General features: G+C 45.2%; 1 protein-coding gene across 1 annotated transcript in view; it reads right to left on the bottom strand.

The window, feature by feature from the left end:
• Positions 1 to 16,778, bottom strand: part of FAM107B (family with sequence similarity 107 member B) — a 78,204-nt gene extending 61,426 nt beyond the window's left edge. The window contains exon 1 of the mRNA XM_086334263.1: positions 16,630 to 16,778. The gene's annotated coding sequence lies outside the window, so the exon portion shown is untranslated. The remainder of the gene's footprint in view (positions 1 to 16,629) is intronic.
• Between the last annotated feature and the right edge of the window lie 2,649 nt (positions 16,779 to 19,427).

Here is a 19,427-nt window from a genome sequence, read left to right as displayed (position 1 = left end):
ACAACACAGGGTAGTTTCTAATTTCAAATTCTTTTAGGTTTCTAACTGTCACACCTTTATGATATACTGATCACAGCTACAATTTATTTAATACCAAGTGTCAGGTCACAGGCACAACTCCTAATCATGAGACTGTGCCTGTGGGGATCCTAGAACCTGCTTTATGAATATCCTTTTCATGCTATAGTTTCCAAGAACTATGGCTTTACCATATGGCTCATAGGGTAAAGAATTTGTCTACAATGCAGGAGACCTAGGTTCAATCCCTGGGTTGGGAAGATCCCCTGGAAAAGGAAATGGCAACCCACTTCAGTATTCTTGCCTGGAGAATGCCATGGACAGAGGAGTTTTACAGGCTACATTCCACGGAGTTGCGAAGAGTCAGACACAACTGACTAACACACTTACTTACTTACATGCTGGCAAAAGGAGAGCCTGCCTATGGCAGGAGGAAACAATGTATTTCCATCCCAGGGGCCTTCAAATGTTGGGTATGTCCCCAAATCACATTGTTATTGTTCCAGTGGCCCCTGGCAGTGATGGAACACACACATATTAAATTCATTTGCTATAACCACCCTCCTTTAAAAGGAACTCCCAACTACTTCCTGCTACACACGTCGCAATAATCCATCCTTTCCGATCTTAACAATGAAGTCGAAAGTTGCCAGCACAGGTCCATTTTTATTCCATCTAGGCAGAACAGAAACTCAGCTATTTCAGATTTGTCATTTGCCTCCTGTATTTTTAAACTCATCAACGGCCTACATCTCTTATAAGGAAAGATGAGGCATAAATGTCCTTACGTGTCAGGAAATTTTAGATGATTATTGAAGAAGATAATCTATCATGGTCTACACCATCATGTGGAATTCTAATTTATAAACCCATGTCATAATCTCTTAATTTTTAGGTGATGGTCAAGCACCCAAGTTAGCAAATACAGATAGAATTTCTTATGTTGCTGCTAAACAAGACTTACAATAAAATCAACCTGGCACAGTAACATGGGCTTCCTTGGGAGCTCAGCTGGTAAAGAATCTGCCTGCAATGCAGGAGACCCCAGTTCAATTCCTGGGTCGGGAAGACCCACTGGAGAAGGCATAGGCTACCCACTCTAGTATTCTTGAGCTTCCTTGGTGGCTCAGCTGGTAAAGAATCTACCTGCAATGTGGGAGACCTGGGTTCGATCCCTGGGTTGGGAAGAAGCTCTGGAGAAGGAAACGGCCACACACTCCAGTATTCTGGCCTGGACAATTCCACTGACTGTGTAGTCCATGGGGTCACAAAGAGTCGGACAACACTGAGTGACTTTCACTTTCACTTTTTCACTTTCACAGTAACATTCATAAAAAATTGTGCAAATGGCAATTACCTCTAATGTCTGGAAGTATTTGCTATGCTTGGATAAAGCCAAGCCAATCATTGCATCTCTACTGATTATCTAGCCATCCTCAAGTGGACACCCTGGCTAGTTTAAGTTTCATCTCACACTCATTAATATGTTCATTAAGACAAAAAGAATCAGCAACCTCTCATGAAATAATCAAGTCAGGCAACAGTTCCCAGTGGATGCTAACAGACCCTTGGAGAAAGATTGATGAGAAAATTTACACTGAAAGGATCAACCTGCCACTACATGAACCCAGTGATTAACCTCAGCATCACCACAAGGGAGGAAACCAGATATTGTGCTGAGATTATGGGACATGAAGTGTACAACACAGTCAACCAACTAATATCGCCCCCCCCCAAAGCTGAACATGAATCTATGAAAATTAATAAAAGGAAACCTCATTTAAAATGGAATCAGGAGGCCAGAAGGGGGAGTTCTCAGGCCCCATCACTCTAGGTCAACTGCAGACCCAAAAGGAAAAGAGATACCTTTGTATCTCCAATAGATAGAAGTTCAGTTCAGTTCAGTCGCTCATTCGTGTCCGACTCTTCTCGACCCCATGAATCGCAGCACGCCAGGCCTCCCTGTCCATCACCAACTCCCGGAGTTCACTGAGACTCACGTCCATCAAGTCAGTGATGCCATCCAGCCATTTCATCCTCTGTCGTCCCCTTCTCCTCCTGCCCCCAATCCCTCCCAGCATCAGAGTCTTTTCCAATGAGTCAACTCTTCGCATGAGGTGGCCAAAGTACTGGAGTTTCAGCTTTAGCATCAGTCTTTTTAATGAACACCCAGGGCTGATCTCCTTCAGAATGGACTGGTTGGATCTCCTTGCAGTCCAAGGGATGCTCAAGAGTCTTCTCCAACACCACAGTTCAAAAGCATCAATTCTTTGGTGCTCAGCCTTCTTCACAGGCCAACTCTCACATCCATACATGACCACAGGAAAAACCATAGCCTTGACCAGATGGACTTTTGTTGGCAAAGCAATGTCTCTGCTTTTGAACATGCTATCTAGGTTGGTCATAACTTTCCTTCCAAGGAGTAAGCGTCTTTTAATCTCATGGCTGCAGTCACCATCTGTAGTGATTTTGGAGCCCAGAAAAATAAAGTCTGACACTGTTTCCCCATCTATTTCCCATGAAGTGATGGGATCGGATGCCATGATCTTCGTTCTCTGAATGTTGAGCTTTAAGCCAACTTTTTCACTCTCCACTTTCACTTTCATCAAGAGGCTTTTGAGTTCCTCTTCACTTTCTGCCATAAGGGTGGTGTCATCTACATATCTGAGGTTATTGATATTTCTCCCAGCAATCTTGATTCCAGCTTGTGCTTCTTCCAATCCTGCGTTTCTCATGATGTACTCTGCATATAAGTTAAATAAGCAGGATGACAATATACAGCCTTGACGTACTCCTTTTCCTATTTGGAACCAGTCTGTTGTTCCATGTCCAGTTCTAACTGTTGCCTCCTGACCTGCATACAAATTTCTAAAGAGGCAGGGAGGTGGTCTGGTATTCCTATCTCTTTCAGAATTTCCCACCGTTTATTGTGATCCACACAGTCAAAGGCTTTGGCATAGTCAATAAAGCAGAAATAGATGTTTTTCTGGAACTCTCTTGCTTTTTCCATGATCCAGGGGATGTTGGCAATTTGATCTCTGGTTCCTCTGCCTTTTCTAAAACCAGCTTGAACATCAGGAAGCTCACGGTTCAAGTATTGCTGAAGCCTGGCTTGGAGAATTTTGACCATTACTTTACTAGCATGTGAGATGAGTGCAATTGTGCGGTAGTTTGAGCATTCTTTGGCATGGCCTTTCTTTAAAGGTTATTACTTTATCACCCAGCAGGAGGAAGGAAGGATTTCTCTTCGCCCAGTAACAGCGCAGCCAATGAGAGACTGTCACACGTCAGCCAATGAAAAGCAACAACACTTTGAACTCCCAGTTTCCGCCAATGGACTCTTTGTTTATAACGGCCCCCTCAACTCCCACTTCTCTACAAAAGAATGTTTCTCTTTGTTCTCTGGACATACCTATGGTTCACCGTAAGTTGCAGGTCCCAAATAGCAATTCTTTGCTGTTCCCAAATAAACTCATTTTGCTGTAAAATTAAGTGGCTGTTTTATTGTTTTATGGTGGTTCAGACGGTAAAGCGTCTGCCTACAATGTGGGAGATCCAGGTTCGATCTCTGGGTCGGGAAGATCCCCTGAATAAGGAAATGGCAACCCACTCCAGTATTCTTGCCTGGAAAATCCCATGGACGGAGGAGTTTAGTTGGCTACTGTCCATGGGGTCGCAAAGAGTCGGACATGACTGAGCGACTTCACTATCACTATCAACAAACTAACTCAAGCTTTAGTGCTAATTTCCAGGTACAGAAATACAGAGACTAGTGGAAAATGTTTAAAGAGAAAACTCTCAGTCACATCCAGGATGTGGGACATTCTATAAGACAACTGACTTGCTTCTTCAACAAAGCAATAACTTAGGGAGAACAGGATGGGGCAAAGAAGAGCTGCTCTAGAGTTGAAACTACACGAGGCATATCAAATGCAATGTGCGGGCTTTGTTCAGACCCTGGTATGAAGAAATCAACTACTAAAAGACATTCTTAAGCCAGAGGGGTAACATCAATGTGGGGAAGATGGAGAGTCCTACAAATCTCTGGGCTGCCCCACCCCTTACCTTCTGATGCTCTGAAACTGCAATTCAGCCACTTCCCAACTGAAAGGGCAGGGCCCATGAGCAGAAACTGAGCCGTAGATGGCAGGGCCATACCCTACTCTGCACAGGAAGGGAAACTTTTGGTAAGAAGGCTCAGAAGATCTTGGTTGGTAGAACAAGAGGCAGTATGTATAGTAATCTAGAGAGAAATTTACAGGCTCCTGAGCACCATTTCTGCCAACAGGATTCTAGCAGTTGTGAGCTTCATTCGAAAAGAGTAAAATTAATGCTCTGAGCAGAGAGGTCAGCATTTGAACCAAGCAGGATACCTGTGTAATGGGAGAGAAGGAAACAAGATGAACACCCAAGTGGTAATGCAGATTTTGCATTCTTGAACAAGACTCCACCCTAGCAGCTACTCCCTGTAGAGTTTCGGTTTTGTGTAGTTTGCAGGTCCTTTTTTTTTTCCAAATAATTGAGATATATGGGACTTCCCTGGCGGTCCAGTGGTTAGAGCTCTGTGTTTCCACCGCAGGGGGCATAAGTTCAATCCCTGGTCAGTGCACTAAGATTCTGCAAGCCACACTGTGTGGCCAAATAATAATTATTGTATTATTATTATTGAGGTAGAAGGTACATAAACTGCTCCAACCATTTATACCTCCTACAATTTAAATTTTATTCGGTTTGGCTGTCCAGTACCACATCCCCTCTCAAGGATACTGCCAGTCGGAAGCAATCCTGGAATGCAAACAGAAACAAGTGGGAGCCTGTTTCCAGCTTCTGAGCTCTGTGTGCTGGTAGCCTGCACAGCTGAAGCAAGCTGTCTAGCCAGGGCAGAGTGAAGTTAAACAGTGCAATGGCAACTAAAGACCAGGCTTCTTTACTGCATTTTTTAAAGTCTCTCCCTCTGCTCCCAAATCCTAACACTCTCTTCTAGCTGAAGTCATGAGAGTTTTTTTTAACCTGCCACTCCTTGGAATGGCCCAGTGAGTCTGCAACAATGGTTGTCCCCATCTGCTAAGTTTTCAAGATCTGGCATTTCACTGGTTAATTGTTTTTAAGAAGAGTACAGTCCCCTCTGGTTTTAATGGCAGGAAGAGATGATTGTAACACAGATTCAAAGACAATCTTTTTAGATCAAAATTTAATCCTGTTGAATTTTTACTATTAAGATAAGGTTTTCTAAAAAAAAAAAGTCATCTTTCTTTGCTATTTTGAGCTAGTAAACTGGAACTATAACTTAAAATCCCTAAAAATGAAAGCTATACTACACTTACAGAGTTAGTTTAAAGATGCTATAATTCCATTTTAAAAAGTTAAGAAGCTGTGACATCAGTAAAAAGTGCCTTACCAGAAACCAAGGGCAGAATCTTATGCAAAGTTAGTCTTTAGTCCAATGAGGTTATCACTTATGGCTAAATTATATAACTAGCTCTTAACAAGCTACTTGATAACCTTTTAAAAAATAAGTATAGACAGAAAGATATGAAGTGTTTAAAACTCTTCTCAAAACTTTCAGCCATCTGTGATGTACAAAGAACTCCTCTGCAATGGGGAAGACAAAATCCTCCAGTATGAACTATATGCGAATTGGAGAAAATACTGTTTAAACACAGAATTGTTACCCCAAGGGGAAAATATATCAATATAAACATATAATGATATAAACATTTTGAAAAATGCATGATGCCTAATTAAATTCCACCCATTAATAAGGTAACAGCCTTGGGAAACTTCATACCCAAAAAACCGCCCTTCTGGTAAACATAATATTGAAGACACAACTCAAACACACAAGCTCTGCCTAATGACATGATTATGTGTTTTTAATTTGGTGCCATCCTCACATCATATCTAAGAAAGTTCCTTCAAAAATGGATCACTTTAAGACATCATTTCCATGCAAGGATGCCCATATTAAAATACAGAATACATGTCCTCCTTAAAACTACAGTTTTAGATTGACCTGGCAAGTGCATTATTCCCCCTGGGATTCCAAGCCCTTCCTAAGGCCAAGAAGTCAGAAGTTTCATCAACACAGCTAAGTGACTGTGGAGTCGTGGCCAACAGGAGGCAAGGCTGAAGTCTGATCCCAGCTCTTAGAACCTGGGGCGAGCTTTTTCATCTCTCTAGGCTTACTTCTCCTCCTTTGTAAAACACTAACACTAATGGTACCTCCCTTGTGGCGTTTCTTGGAAGACCACAGAATATAATGAACAAAACCACACCTGGCACAATCAGAAAGGCGTGCCATCATCACGTTTATCATCATCTGAAGACCCATCACCACAGAAATCATTCTCATCAGCACTGAGCACCTCTTTCTGACCAAGGCAAAGAATGGTCCTTAAGACCAGATGTGTTGTGCCATGATGGATAAGCCTCAGAAACTCTTGGTTAAATGAACAAAACTGGACACAAAAGGTCACGTGTATGATTCTCTGTGTAGGAAATTTCTAGAAAAGGCATAACCTTCGAGACAGAAGATCAATGGTCGCCTGAAACTAGGGATGGAAACAGGAAGTGACTACAGAGTCAAAAACTGGATGGAGTGACGGCTGCTCAACTGTACAAACTTACTAATTACGGAACTGTACACTTATCACGGGGGAACTGAATGGTATATAACTGACACCCCGATAAGGCTGCAATGAAAAAAAAAGAGAGAGACATGTTTTTAGTGCACAGGTCCTTTCTCACCAATCTACTCTGATAGTAAATTCAGATACTTTGCTGAGCACAGCAAAACAGCTGAGAATGCAAGGTTGGGGCAAGGACCAGACCTGGATCCTAATCCTGACGGCTTCATCTTACAGCCAACTTGTTACTTCTCTAACCCTCAGTTTCCACATCTGTGAAATGGGAAGCCTAAAATGGCATTCATTTCAGAGGCTGTTTGTGTGCATTGATAATCCTCTCCCAAGTCTCCCAGATCAATAAACGGTGTCAGCCTTCACCCCGGGGCTGAGGCTAAACACAGACGTGTCGCTCGTGACTTCTCTCCTCTCCTGTTATCAGCTCCAAACCATGATCAAGTCCTGATGGCTCTATCTTCAAAATATTTCAGGATCCATCCAACCACTTTTCACCAGCTCTATCCCAGTTCCCAGGACTCACAGAAACTTCCCACGGGTCCTCTGGCCTCCACTCTGGCCTTTGCAATCATGGCTACAGGGCGATATTTACAAAACACAAGGCTGATCTCCTCCACTTCCTGCTCAGGACCCTCCCCTGTCCCCAGTGGCCTGCAAGCCTACCTGATGATTGCCTCCAGCCCCTGGGTTGTTATCTGTACTTGCTTTTGCACAGACAGATGCAGGCCTACCTCTGCTCCTGCCCCTTGACCTGATTTCTTTATAGCACCAACAGGGCTCTGAAGCACATCATCCATGTCTGCCTTATACTCTGTCTTCCTACTAGAAGAGAAGCCCCATGTATGCAGAATTTTGCCCCTCCCATCCACACTCTCCAGAGTCTGGCACAGGGTCTGGCATGGAGAAAAATTCACTAAGCATTTCCTGAAGGAATAAAGAGCTCTCATAAAGTACTTAGCACAACACCTGCCAGGTAGGAAGTGCTCAAGAACTGTTAGTTGGTAATAATGAAAATATTTATTATAATTACATTTCACAGATGAGAATATGGAAGCCCTCCTAGGTTAACTGCCTAAGCCAGTCAGATGCTAAGTCTGACAGGGTAGTACATGTCCATGGTGACTCCCTCCACAAGCACAGAATAACTGATGCTCCCTCACTCCCATCCCACAGCAGGAACACAAAGCGTGATGCAGCCGGTCCTGCTCTCCCTTCTGTGCCCTGCCTCCCCTCCCCTTCAAAGAGTCACCTGATCCTAGGGGATGGCCGCCATGATATTGAACCCCTGAGCAGCCCCAGGAACGACGACTGATCATCCTGAGTGTGCCAGTAGGTAAACTGAAGACAGGCTTCCACCTCTCCCTCAAGACCACTCTAAGAAGTAGGCAAGGCTGATTATCTTCATATAGATGAGGAAGTAGAAAAAAGAGAAATAAATGACCTGCTAGGAAACCATTAATGGTGAACTTGGGCCAAGGATTCTGAACATTTTAAAACACCAGGCCTCTCTCTTTCCAACACACTGCACTACTCTGGGCATCTGGGAAAAAACAAAAGGAAGACAAAGAACCCTGACCACAGCTTTACCTCTTTTAAATGACATGACAATGTACAGGAACAGAACGTTCAAAAGAAAGTGCATCTATACGTGTGTGTTTCTGACTCTTTGTGACCCCATGGACTGGAGCCCACCAGGCTCTTCTGTCTATGGGGTTCTGGAGGCAAGAACACTGGAGTGGGTTGCCATTTCATTCTCCAAGGGATCTTGCTGACTCAAGGATCCAACTCGCGTCTCCTGGATCTCCTGCACTGACAGGCAGATTCTTTACCACTGAGCCACCTAGAAAGCCCCCTTCTATCCTAGATCTGATAGATAGAGTGCCTGAAGAACTATGGAATGAGGTTCATGACATTGTACAGGAGACAGGGATCAAGACCATACCCATGGAAAAGAAATGCAAAAAAGCAAAATGGCTGTCTGGGGAGGCCTTACAAATAGCTGTGAAAAGAAGAGAAGTGAAAAGCAAAGGAGAAACAGAAAGATATAAGCATCTGAATGCAGAGTTCCAAAGAACAGCAAGAAGAGATAAGAAAGCCTTCCTCAACGATCAATGCAAAGAAATAGAGGAAAATAACAGAATGGGAAAGACTAGAGATCTCTTCAAGAAAATTAGAGATATCAAGGGAACATTTCATGCAAAGATGGGCTCGATAAAGGACAGAAATGGTATGGACCTAACAGAAGCAGAAGATATTAAGAAGAGGTGGCAAGAATACACAGAAGAACTATACAAAAAAGAGCTTCACGACCCAAATAGTCACGATGGTGTGATCACTGACCTAGAGCCAGACATTCTGGAATGTGAAGTCAAGTGGGCCTTAGAAAGCATCACTATGAACAAACCTAGTGGAGGTGATGGAATTCCAGTTGAGCTCTTTCAAATCCTGAAAGATGATGCTGTGAAAGTGCTACACTCAATATGCCAGCAAATTTGGAAAACTCAGCAGTGGCCACAGGACTGGAAAAGGTCAGTTTTCATTCCAATCCCGAAGAAAGGCAATGCCAAAGAATGCTCAAACTACTGCACAATTGCACTCATCTCACATGCTAGTAAAGAAATGCTCAAAATTCTCCAAGCCAGGCTTCAGCATTACATGAACCGTGAACTTCCTGGTGTTCAAGCTGGTTTTAGAAAAGGCAGAGGAACCAGACATCAAATTGCAAATATCCGCTGGATCATGGAAAAAGCAACAGAGTTCCAGAAAAACATCTATTTCTGCTTTATTGACTATGCCAAAGCCTTTGACTGTGTGGATCACAATAAACTGTAGAAAATTCTGAAAGAGATGGGAATACCAGACCACCTGACCTGCCTCTTGAGAAATCTGTATGCAGGTCAGGAAGCAACAGTTAGAACTGGACATGGAACAACAGACTGGTTCCAAATAGGAAAAGGAGTACGTCAAGGCTGTATATTGTCACCCTGCTTATTTAACTTATATGCAGAGTACATCATGAGAAACGCAGGACTGGAAGAAGCACAAGCTGGAATCAAGATTGCCGGGAGAAATATCAATAACCTCAGATATGCAGATGACACCACCCTTACGGCAGAAAGTGAAGAGGAACTCAAAAGCCTCTTGATGAAAGTGAAAGTGGAGAGTGAAAAAGTTGGCTTAAAGCTCAACATTCAGAAAACAAAGATCATGGCATCCAGTCCCACCACTTCATGGGAAATAGATAGGGAAACAGTGTCAGACTTTATTTTGGGGGGCTCCAAAATACTGCAGATGGTGACTGCAGCCATGAGATTAAAAGACGCTTACTCTTTGGAAGCAAAGTTATGACCAACCTAGATAGCATATTCAAAAGCAGAGACATTACTTTGCCAACAAAGGTCCGTCTAGTCAAGGCTATGGTTTTTCCTGTGGTCATGTATGGATGTGAGAGTTGGCCTGTGAAGAAAGCTGAGTGGTGAAGAATTGATGCTTTTGAACTGTGGTGTTGGAGAAGACTCTTGAGAGTCCCTTGGACTGCAAGGAGATCCAACCAGTCCATTGGGAAGGAGATCAGCCCTGGGATTTCTTTGGAAGGAATGATGCTGAAGCTGAAACTCCAGTACTTTGGCCACCTCATTCGAAGAGTTGACTCATTGGAAAAGACTCTGATGCTGGGAGGGATTGGGGGCAGGAGGAGAAGGGGACGACAGAGGATGAGATGGCTGGATGGCATCACTGACTTGATGGACGTGAGTCTCAGTGAACTCCGGGAGTTGGTGATGGACAGGGAGGCCTGGTGTGCTGTGATTCATAGGGTCACAAAGAGTCGGACACGACTGAGGGACTGAAATGACTGAACTGATACATATCCACAATGGCATTAACTTCCTCCAGCACAAGGACATGTTCATACCTGTCCATGAGACACCCAGAAACAACTGATTATTTATACTGCAGGAGTTCATAACATGACTGCATGGTTTTGTAAACTGATGAGCATGGATCACACCCAGATGCCTGAAAAACCAGAATGAAATGTGAGTTTAACTTGAATGCTCACCGAGTGCACTCTGGGTTACATATACTAACAATGACACAGAAAAGCTGACACCATGGGATCACAGCCTCTCTCCTAGACATGTGAATATGACACTTTACAAAGGGTGCCAGAATCTGTGTCCAAGAATAGAATAAATATTTCTAATAGCAAATAAATATTTCTAATAGCAAAGCCGGGTTATCTTTAAAACACTCCTGAAGGCGTGAAGGCATCCCGAAAGGTCAGATGAAAAGGGATCAAGTCTTTCACCCCTCACCTCCTCTCACTGGTGTCCCTCATCAGCATCTTGGCACCACTGCTGTCACCAAAAATCTGTGCACAATGATACAAGACCCTAAACACCCATGGCCAGCCATGTCTCATGGACTGGGTTTTAGGGCTTCAGGCCCTTGAGGTAGATCTTACCAAGTGCATCTCACAATCAAGAGCACTAGAGCTCCCAGGGGCTCCGTGACTTGTGGAGCTCATGAAACTGGGTGGGTGGGTGTGTGTGTGTGTGTGTGTGTGTGTGTTTTAGTTGCTCAGTCATGTCGGACTCTTTGCAACCCTATGGACTGTAGCCTGCTCCTCTGTCCATGAGGATTCTCCAGACAAGAATACTGGAGTGGGTTGCCATGCCCTCCTCCAGGGGATCTTCCTAACCCAGCGTCTCCCGCATTGCGGGCAGATTCTTTACCATCTGAACCATCAGGGAAGCCCAGAATTCTGGAGTGGGTAGCCTATCCCTTCCCCAGCTTTTCTTCCTGATCTAGGAATTAAACCAGGGTCTCCTGCATTGCAGGCGGATTCTTTAGTAGCTGAGCTACCTGGTTCTAACTCAGATGTGTCTGGCTTCAAAGCTCCAAACCATTCCCCTACAGCACATTCATTAACATGCCCCATTCCCCAATTCCACTCCTCTCACTCAGGGTTGGTACCAAGCAGGGCTGTACCCCATAGATGCTTCACTATAATACCCTTGGCATTGACAACAGAAAGGAGAACAGAGAACAAGGTGAGAAAATCCTCCAGACAACACATACCTACAACCCACCAGGATTTGGACAGCTGGTCTACCTGCACTGTTTTGTTGGTTTTTTTTTTTTACCCCTATCTTTTGCCTAGGTTCTACAATCCTTCATTTAAGACTTCTCCATGAAACAATTGCTAAGGTTTTATAATTCAGGAGCATATCCAGGAATAGCACTGCAGACAGCCCATACATAGGTCATGCTGTTTTCACGGCTCTGAGGGTGGAGGGAGCTTTTTTTTCACACTGTCTATAAGGAACATCACTGTCACCAAACTATGCCTCCTTCCCATCTCCCCAAGCACACGAGGAACAGACTACGGCTACTGCTTTACAGTTGCTCTAACCAGCTGCTTGACCTTAAATGCAACCCTTGGTAGAACAGCAGAGTTCACAGAAGAGTTCACTCATGTCAAAGCCACAGTCCTTCTTTTTTTGCATCGCTCCCCGTTTTTCTTCCTACAGCTCAACTGAGTCTGAAAGGTCTTCTTAAGTAAGTCCTCCCACAATTTCCCCACAAACCCCTCTCTTATATTTTCAATAGTAACAGAACCTTGGGTGGGCACAGATGTAGTTGGTCCTGCCTCCCCCCACCACATAACACTAGCTCTCAGGTCCTCAGAATCCCTCGGACCTGCTGGGACACCTTGTCCCCAACTGGCCTGCAGGTATACTGTCAACGAGAACATTAAGAACAAGACCTTGGTTTCCCAGTCCCTCCTCAATTTTACAACAGAAAGTGCCCCAAACCCTCAACCAAATTCTAGACACAAGTGAACAGTCTTCCAAATTGATTCCACCAAGCTCCTATCACCAAGCTCTCAGCCTTGAGTGAATCACACTCAGTTCCCACCATGCCTCTCACCCCAGACACTTCAAACACAGTTCAGAAACTCAATCCCACAGCCTGAGCTGGGATTTACACCATTCTTTTTGAGATACCTTAATTCACAAAGATTCTCTTCCCTTCTCTTAACATCATGGTCATTGAACACAATGTTTGCGCGATTTTATGCAATTCTTTAAATATTTTCCTCTCCTACCCTGCCAAGTGGACAGGGGCCCAATGGGACTTATCAACTGCAGTATGCCCAATGCAAGGGCAGTGCCAGCACATGGGAAGAGCTAAGAAAATGTGTGTTCAATGAAGGAATGAATAGAAAACAAAGCATGCCCAATCAGCCTTAGAAATAGCCTCTTGTCCATTCACCAGGACTAAGTGGCAGCTAACCAATGATTTTCTCTCTTTTACTGACAGGGTCCTGGAATCAGCAGCATCAGATGCAATAAAAGCGTGAATCCTTTTCAGCGGAGTTCCCTGGGTACAGTGCATAAGGAAAGGTTTACAGTTCAGATGGATGGGGCCCAGCACATCTTGCACGAGAAGGAGAAAGGGAGAAACTGGTTTGTTTCACAAACGAAGGGCAAAACTAGGCCAAGCTTGGACAAGGAAATGACGTGAGGAAATGCAATGAAGTCTCCTCAGGTCATTCCAGCACTAAGTGGCCCCGGGCTGTGCACACAGTCTCCTCTGTTGCACAGTTCTCTCCCTGCACAACGGGAGCCCAAAGTGAGATGCAAAAACGGGTCAATGCTCACAGCTACTTTCTCCAGACTTAAAAAAGGCTGACAAGTTCCTATCTCTCAAGATACCCGGGGACTTCAAAAATGCCTCAAATCTAGACCTCACCCAACAAAACCTCCTGGCCCCTTTTCTCCAAACATGTTCACAGAGAATTCTGGAAGGAAAGGGCAGACAGGACATTAAGAAGATGAAGCCCTATGAGACTTCCCTGGCAGTCCAGTGGTTAAGACTTTGCCTTCCAATGCAAGGGTACAGACTGGATCCCTGGCCAGGGAGCTAAGATCCAACATGCCTCATGGCTAAAAAACCAAAACATAAACAGAAGCAATATTGTAACAAATTCAACAAAGACTTTAAAAATGGTCCACATTAAAAAAAAAAATCTTAAAAAAATATGAAGCCATATTGTTAACCTACTATGTTCCCTCTTTTTAAAGAAGTCTTCCACACCTTAACTACTCCCCTCAAAATCAGTAAAAACTCTTTTCCACCTCTGTGACATTTTAAACAATGAAGAAATCAAAGGAATGAATGAACGAATGACCACATACACATCCTACCACATACAGCTCAGGAACCAGACTTCTCAGAGCACTTCTCTCAAATTCAAACCAAGCCTACTTTTAAACATGTCAGGAATGGAATCTCCAGGCCACAGGGATAGGCCATCACAAACAGCCATACGAGTCTGTAACCCTGGACCACTTCCAAACTTTTCTCTCCTCCCTGTGAGGCAACAGAACTTTTAAGAGCAAAGCGACTCAACTCTGACCTCACATCCAGCTTGGTTGTGCTGCTCGGACTGTTCCAGGTCACAGGAGGGTTGAAAAATAAGACTGAGAGATTCTGATAGTCCCTGTTTTAGTTTCTTTTGACTTCTGGATGGAGAAAGGTACCGTTATCACAACAGGTCACAAACTTGACACTCACAGGTCACTGTTGTTGACCTTCTGTGTCTACGGGTATTGGTTGTAGGACCCCTGAGGACATCAAAATCCACAGATGCTCACGTCCCCAAATAAAATGGTGCAGTACGATGAATACCGTTGGCCCTCTGCATCTTGGGGTTTGGCACCTGCAGATTCAATCCTCGATTGGTTGACTGTGGGGATGTGAAACTCAGGGGTTTGGAGAGTCAACTGTACTGCATTGTAAACCCCCAAACACACATGCAGAGTAAGGAGCCCCATGTTAGAAACGGGAACAAAGACAGCACCTGACAGCACGTAACCACGACTTCCTTCTCGTACATTTTTGTAACTTCAAAAAACATTGCATCATCCTAATCATCAATCTAGCACTTCTGAACAGTCAATTCCAAGACCTCTTTGTAAATTTTCATATTGGAGAAATTAAATGTTGGAAAATTTTACAAGTGGAAAATAAAAGTATATAAAGACAAAAACATTCAGTGGCCAAATGTGCGGTTTGAACGCCTTTTTTGTTTTTGTTTTTTCCCAGAACACAGGCACTTCAAAACTACTCTCTACACTCACAGGAAAATCCTTCTTGTTTTACTTTCCCAGTGTAAGGTCTTTTAGAAGCAAACATGTCACCAGCTACAAAACCATGGCTATTCCTGGTTCTACAAAAAGAGTTCCTTTCTGTTACAATTTTTCATGGATCTTAGAACAGTTTTATTTTCTTTAACATTTTAAAAAATGAAAGGTTGCTTTTATTTTTTTAAAAAGTCAACCCCAAACTATTCCTGAAATCCAAGGAACAGAGTACATTAAATGCTTTCATCAGTCTGTTCTTTACTATTTAAGTGGAACTTGCATTGTTTTTTCCTACTTCTTCCCTCCCCCTTCTGCACAGGTGGTTATTTGCAAGGCTATAAGGAAATATATTTCAAACAATTTGTTGGCAAAACACCATTGTGGACTAAGGTTATTAGAGATCATATTTTAGACCGATGGTAGTGGTCAAGATTAATAATCAGTAACTCCTTCATTCACATTCACAGACACACACACACACACACACACACACGCACGCACGCACGCACGCACTTCACACCAGGGTTGCCAAGCCATAAATGAAGCAAACACGCCTTTATTCTAGGGGATGTCTGGGTGGTTGGGTACATGAGTGACTTTTTTTCCCCTGTTTCTTTTCAATTTGTTAATAAACATATATAATTTTACACCTAAAAGCTTTAAACTGGGAACTACTAGCACTAAGAAATCTCTAGACATGCACCTCAGATACTATCTCAACTTAAAGCAATTTGTACAGCTGAAATCTCCAACGTGATGAAAAGGGGACATGGTCCGAGGAGAAACTAAGTATCTGTTGGCAAGTTAAAAATATAAAGCCTAACAGGTTTTATTCCAATTTTCTATATTTGTCTTGAATATCACACTCATTCTCATCAAAGAACTTTGCTCTACTGTCAATTGACTCAAGTCTTCCAGCGAAAGGCAGGAAGATCTGTATCTTAAACTACAGAGAAGATCTGCTATTTATCCTCTACGGGATTCCTCTTCATATTTCAGGACTGTTACCATCCCCTATACAGCTCGTCAAAACTTGGCCAGAGGCATCCACGCTATCCCAGAGGGGACCCGAAGATGCTCGGGGGAGGAGTTAATGAGAATCAAAATTTTAGGACTCCTTGGGTACAGACGCCACCCAACATACTGGGTTCACTGGAGCAGTAGGAGCGGAGCAGAGAGGAGGCAGAAATGGAAAAGTTACTTGTAGGCTCGTTGGGAAACAGTGCCCTGATCACCTTTCAACCAGCGGGGCAACCCCCCCGCGGCCCCTCCTTTGTTTGCCCAGGCGGAGAGGCTCCTCGGCGGCAAGGGCTGCTAGGGGCGAGCCGGGCGCCCTGGGCTCGGCATCTGGCCGCGCGCGGCGCAGCCAGTGGGCAGCGCATCCCTCCAAGCAGGGTCTCTCCATTTTCAGGGCCGGGGAAGCAACAATAAGCTGAGCGGAGCGGCCGCCCAGGCTCGCCGCACTGGCGGCGCCCCCCGTATCTCCTGCACCCCCGGGTACCGGGGACTCCCCGCACGCGGCCCCTGCCACGCCCCGACCCCGCACGCCGGACCCGTCCCCTGCACCGCGCGGGGTGGCCGGGGCTCCCCGGAAGCCCACCGCCCTGCGCACCGTAACCCCCCAACCCCCGCACGCAAGGACCCCCGCCCCAGCGCCAGCCGCGAAGAGGGGAAGCCTGGCGGCCCTTCCCACTGGGAAAGCCTCGCGCCGGGGGGTCAGAGCAGGGTGGGCGGCCGTGCCGTAGCCCTGGCGGGCACCCCGCCTCCCCTCAGCCCCCAGTCTTTGTGTGCAAAGTAAGTGCTGGAGGCGAACCCACCTCGGCGCGCGCACAAAGGCGCGCGGCTCCCTTCCCGGCGCTCGCTCCGGGTGTCTGCGGCGGCACCCAGCGGCCCAGCAGCTGAGAGCGGCCCGGGCGGCGGTTCTGAAGGCGGCGGCTACCCGTCCGGCGCTGGGCGGCTCTTTCACACCCCGCGGCCCGGCGCGTCCAAATTAAGCGGCGGGGCGGGGCGGGGGCGGGGCGAGATTGCCGAGGCCACGCCCTCGGACACGCCCCGCCGCGCTGGCTGGAGCTCCGCGCTCCGGACCGTGGCCCACTAGGGCTACACCGGGGAAAAGTCAGCGGGTTTGGTTCCGGAGGTTTTCCTTCTGTGGTTTTAGTTTGGTTCGCTTTGGGAACTCTCGAAGGAGAGAGAATACTGTTTTGGAACAAAAAACTGAGTATCACCAGATGAGAGAAATGGGAAATTAAATTACGCACACACACACCCCACCACCACTACCACCACCCCCGCAAGCACAAGCACTCTGGAGTGTTTGGCTGCTGTTGTCTGGCTTCAAACTTCCCCGTTAAAATCCTGCCAACACGTGTCCAGAGAAAACTCAAAGGGACAGGGAATCAGATTTGTTTTGTAACTGTACATATTTACTGGCCAACCAGGGCCTGAAACCCAGAGACCGGGTAATTTGTTCAGACTCCTCCTCCTCACTCATGAAAGGGTATTTAAATTTATAGGAAAGGAGAAAAAGCTTTGTTTTGCCTTTTTTTTTTTTTCCCCTCTCAGGTTTTCATTTTTCTCAGCTCTCAGAGCAAATTGTTTTCTGCCCAACCTTAAGACTCTTAGATTACAATCTACCTGAATCACAGAAGGTTAAAAAAAAAAAAAAGTGGGGGAGGTATCTGTTTCAGGGTAACAAACAATAAAGACAACAGGTAATGGGTTTTAGATAAAAAGCTTTTTAATTTTCTTGGCTGCAGATGAATAAACACTTATTTATGGGCAAACCTTTCTGACTGAAACAGCTTGGGTCATGATCACACAAAAAAGTCATATCAATTATGGGTTTTGGTAAACCAGTTGGGACTTCCCAGGTGACTTAGGGGTAAAGAATCCACCTGCCAATGCAGGAGACTCAAGTTCCATCCCTGGGTTGGGAAGATCCCCTGGTGAAGGAAATGGCAACCCTCTCCAGTATTCTTCATCAGGGTAATCCCGTGGGCAGAGGAGCCTGGCGGGTTACAGTCCATGGGGTTGCAAAGAGCCTTGTACACGACTTAGCAACTGAGCACACGAACGAATGACTTCCTCCAAAGACGCTCTGAAGTCACAACACTTTAGAGTCTGGTCATCCCTAGGCCCTGAAGCCCGCTAGGGGGTGGGATCACCTGCCACAGGATTTAGAGAGACAGTGTCTTCCAAGCCCCAAAATTCACCTGTGTGAACTTTATCCACTCTGTTCCCCACAAGTCTTACTTCTCTCCCATTCTTGGGCTGTGTTGGCTCTGCTCTTGACAATGGATCCACCAGTCACCAAATCAGAATCTGGGATCCGGCCTAGATTTTCCCCACTCCCCACATGGGAGTCAGCTCTACATGATGCCTTGATGGCTTTCCCTGCCCCCATCCCACTGGTTTTGCCACAGTTGGCCTTTGGGGTCTGTCACCACCCTGTAGCAGTAGCCTCCCAATATCCCCAGCCTCCCATCTCACACATGCTTTTCCTCCAGATTGCTTCCCCAGTGAACTTTCAAAGCTCTAATCTACTCTTAAAACCTTTAGCTAGTGGGAAGCTACTATATAGCACAGGGAGCTCAGCTCCGTGCTTTCTGATGATCTAGAGGGGAGAGATGGGAAGGGTGGGAGCAAGGCTCAAGAGGGAGGGGATATATATATATATATAGAAATAAAAAATATATATATGTAGAAACAAAAACATCGTAATGCAATTACATTCCAATTAAAAATAAATAAAATAAAAAATCCTTTAAAGGATGTTCAATTCCTACTACATGACCCAGTTCAAGTTCCTTCACACAGTACCCCATAGAGCAACACATTTTTTGATATCACCTTGATGACCTTCCTGGGGTCTTTCTACTTCCCCCAAACACATACCCATGGCTCCACTCTGCCAGAGTGCTGTATTTGCTAAATGGCCCTATTTTGTGACTATGAGGACTGCATGAAAGAATCAGTCACCTGCTGGCTTTTCTACACACCTCCCCTTTGCCTAGCACACCTCCCCACCCCAACCCCCAAGAACTCCTCTCCTCTCTGAAACCCAAGTTCCTCTGAGAAGACTTCCTAACTTGCTCAAACTGAATGGACTTTTTCTGCCTCTCCGTACCTAGTATGACCTTATAATTAGTGCATGAATTATAAATATGCGCCCTCCTTGAGCAGAGTTTATACTTGATAGATATACATATCTTCACAGATATACATAGCCTCCTGCTTAACCTAGTGTCTGGCATATAAGAAATATTAGGTACTGAATTATGTCTTCCCCAAATTCGTATTTGAAACCCAAACCCCTAATGTGACTATATCTGGAGATAGGGCCTTTAGGAAGGTTAAATGAGGTCATTAGAGGGGGAAACTAACCCAGTAAGACTGGTGACCTTATAAGAAAAGGAAGAGATACCCGAGGTCTCTCTGTCTGTGTGTGTGTGTGTGTGTGCGCACGTGTGCACACACACACACACACACACACACATACATAGAGGCCATGAGAGAACACAGCCAGAAGGCAGTCATTCGCAAGCCAGAAAGAGCTTCACCAGAGATCAACCCTGCCAGCACCTTGATCTTGGACTTCCAGGCTCCAGAACTGTGA

This window comes from Bos grunniens, chromosome 13 (assembly GCF_055505025.1).
Source record: "Bos grunniens cultivar Pamir isolate PY7600 chromosome 13, Bosgru_T2T1.0, whole genome shotgun sequence".
In the NCBI taxonomy this organism is placed as follows: domain Eukaryota; kingdom Metazoa; phylum Chordata; class Mammalia; order Artiodactyla; family Bovidae; genus Bos; species Bos grunniens.
Note: the sequence above shows the minus strand (reverse complement) of the source record. Positions and strands in the feature narration are given on the sequence as shown.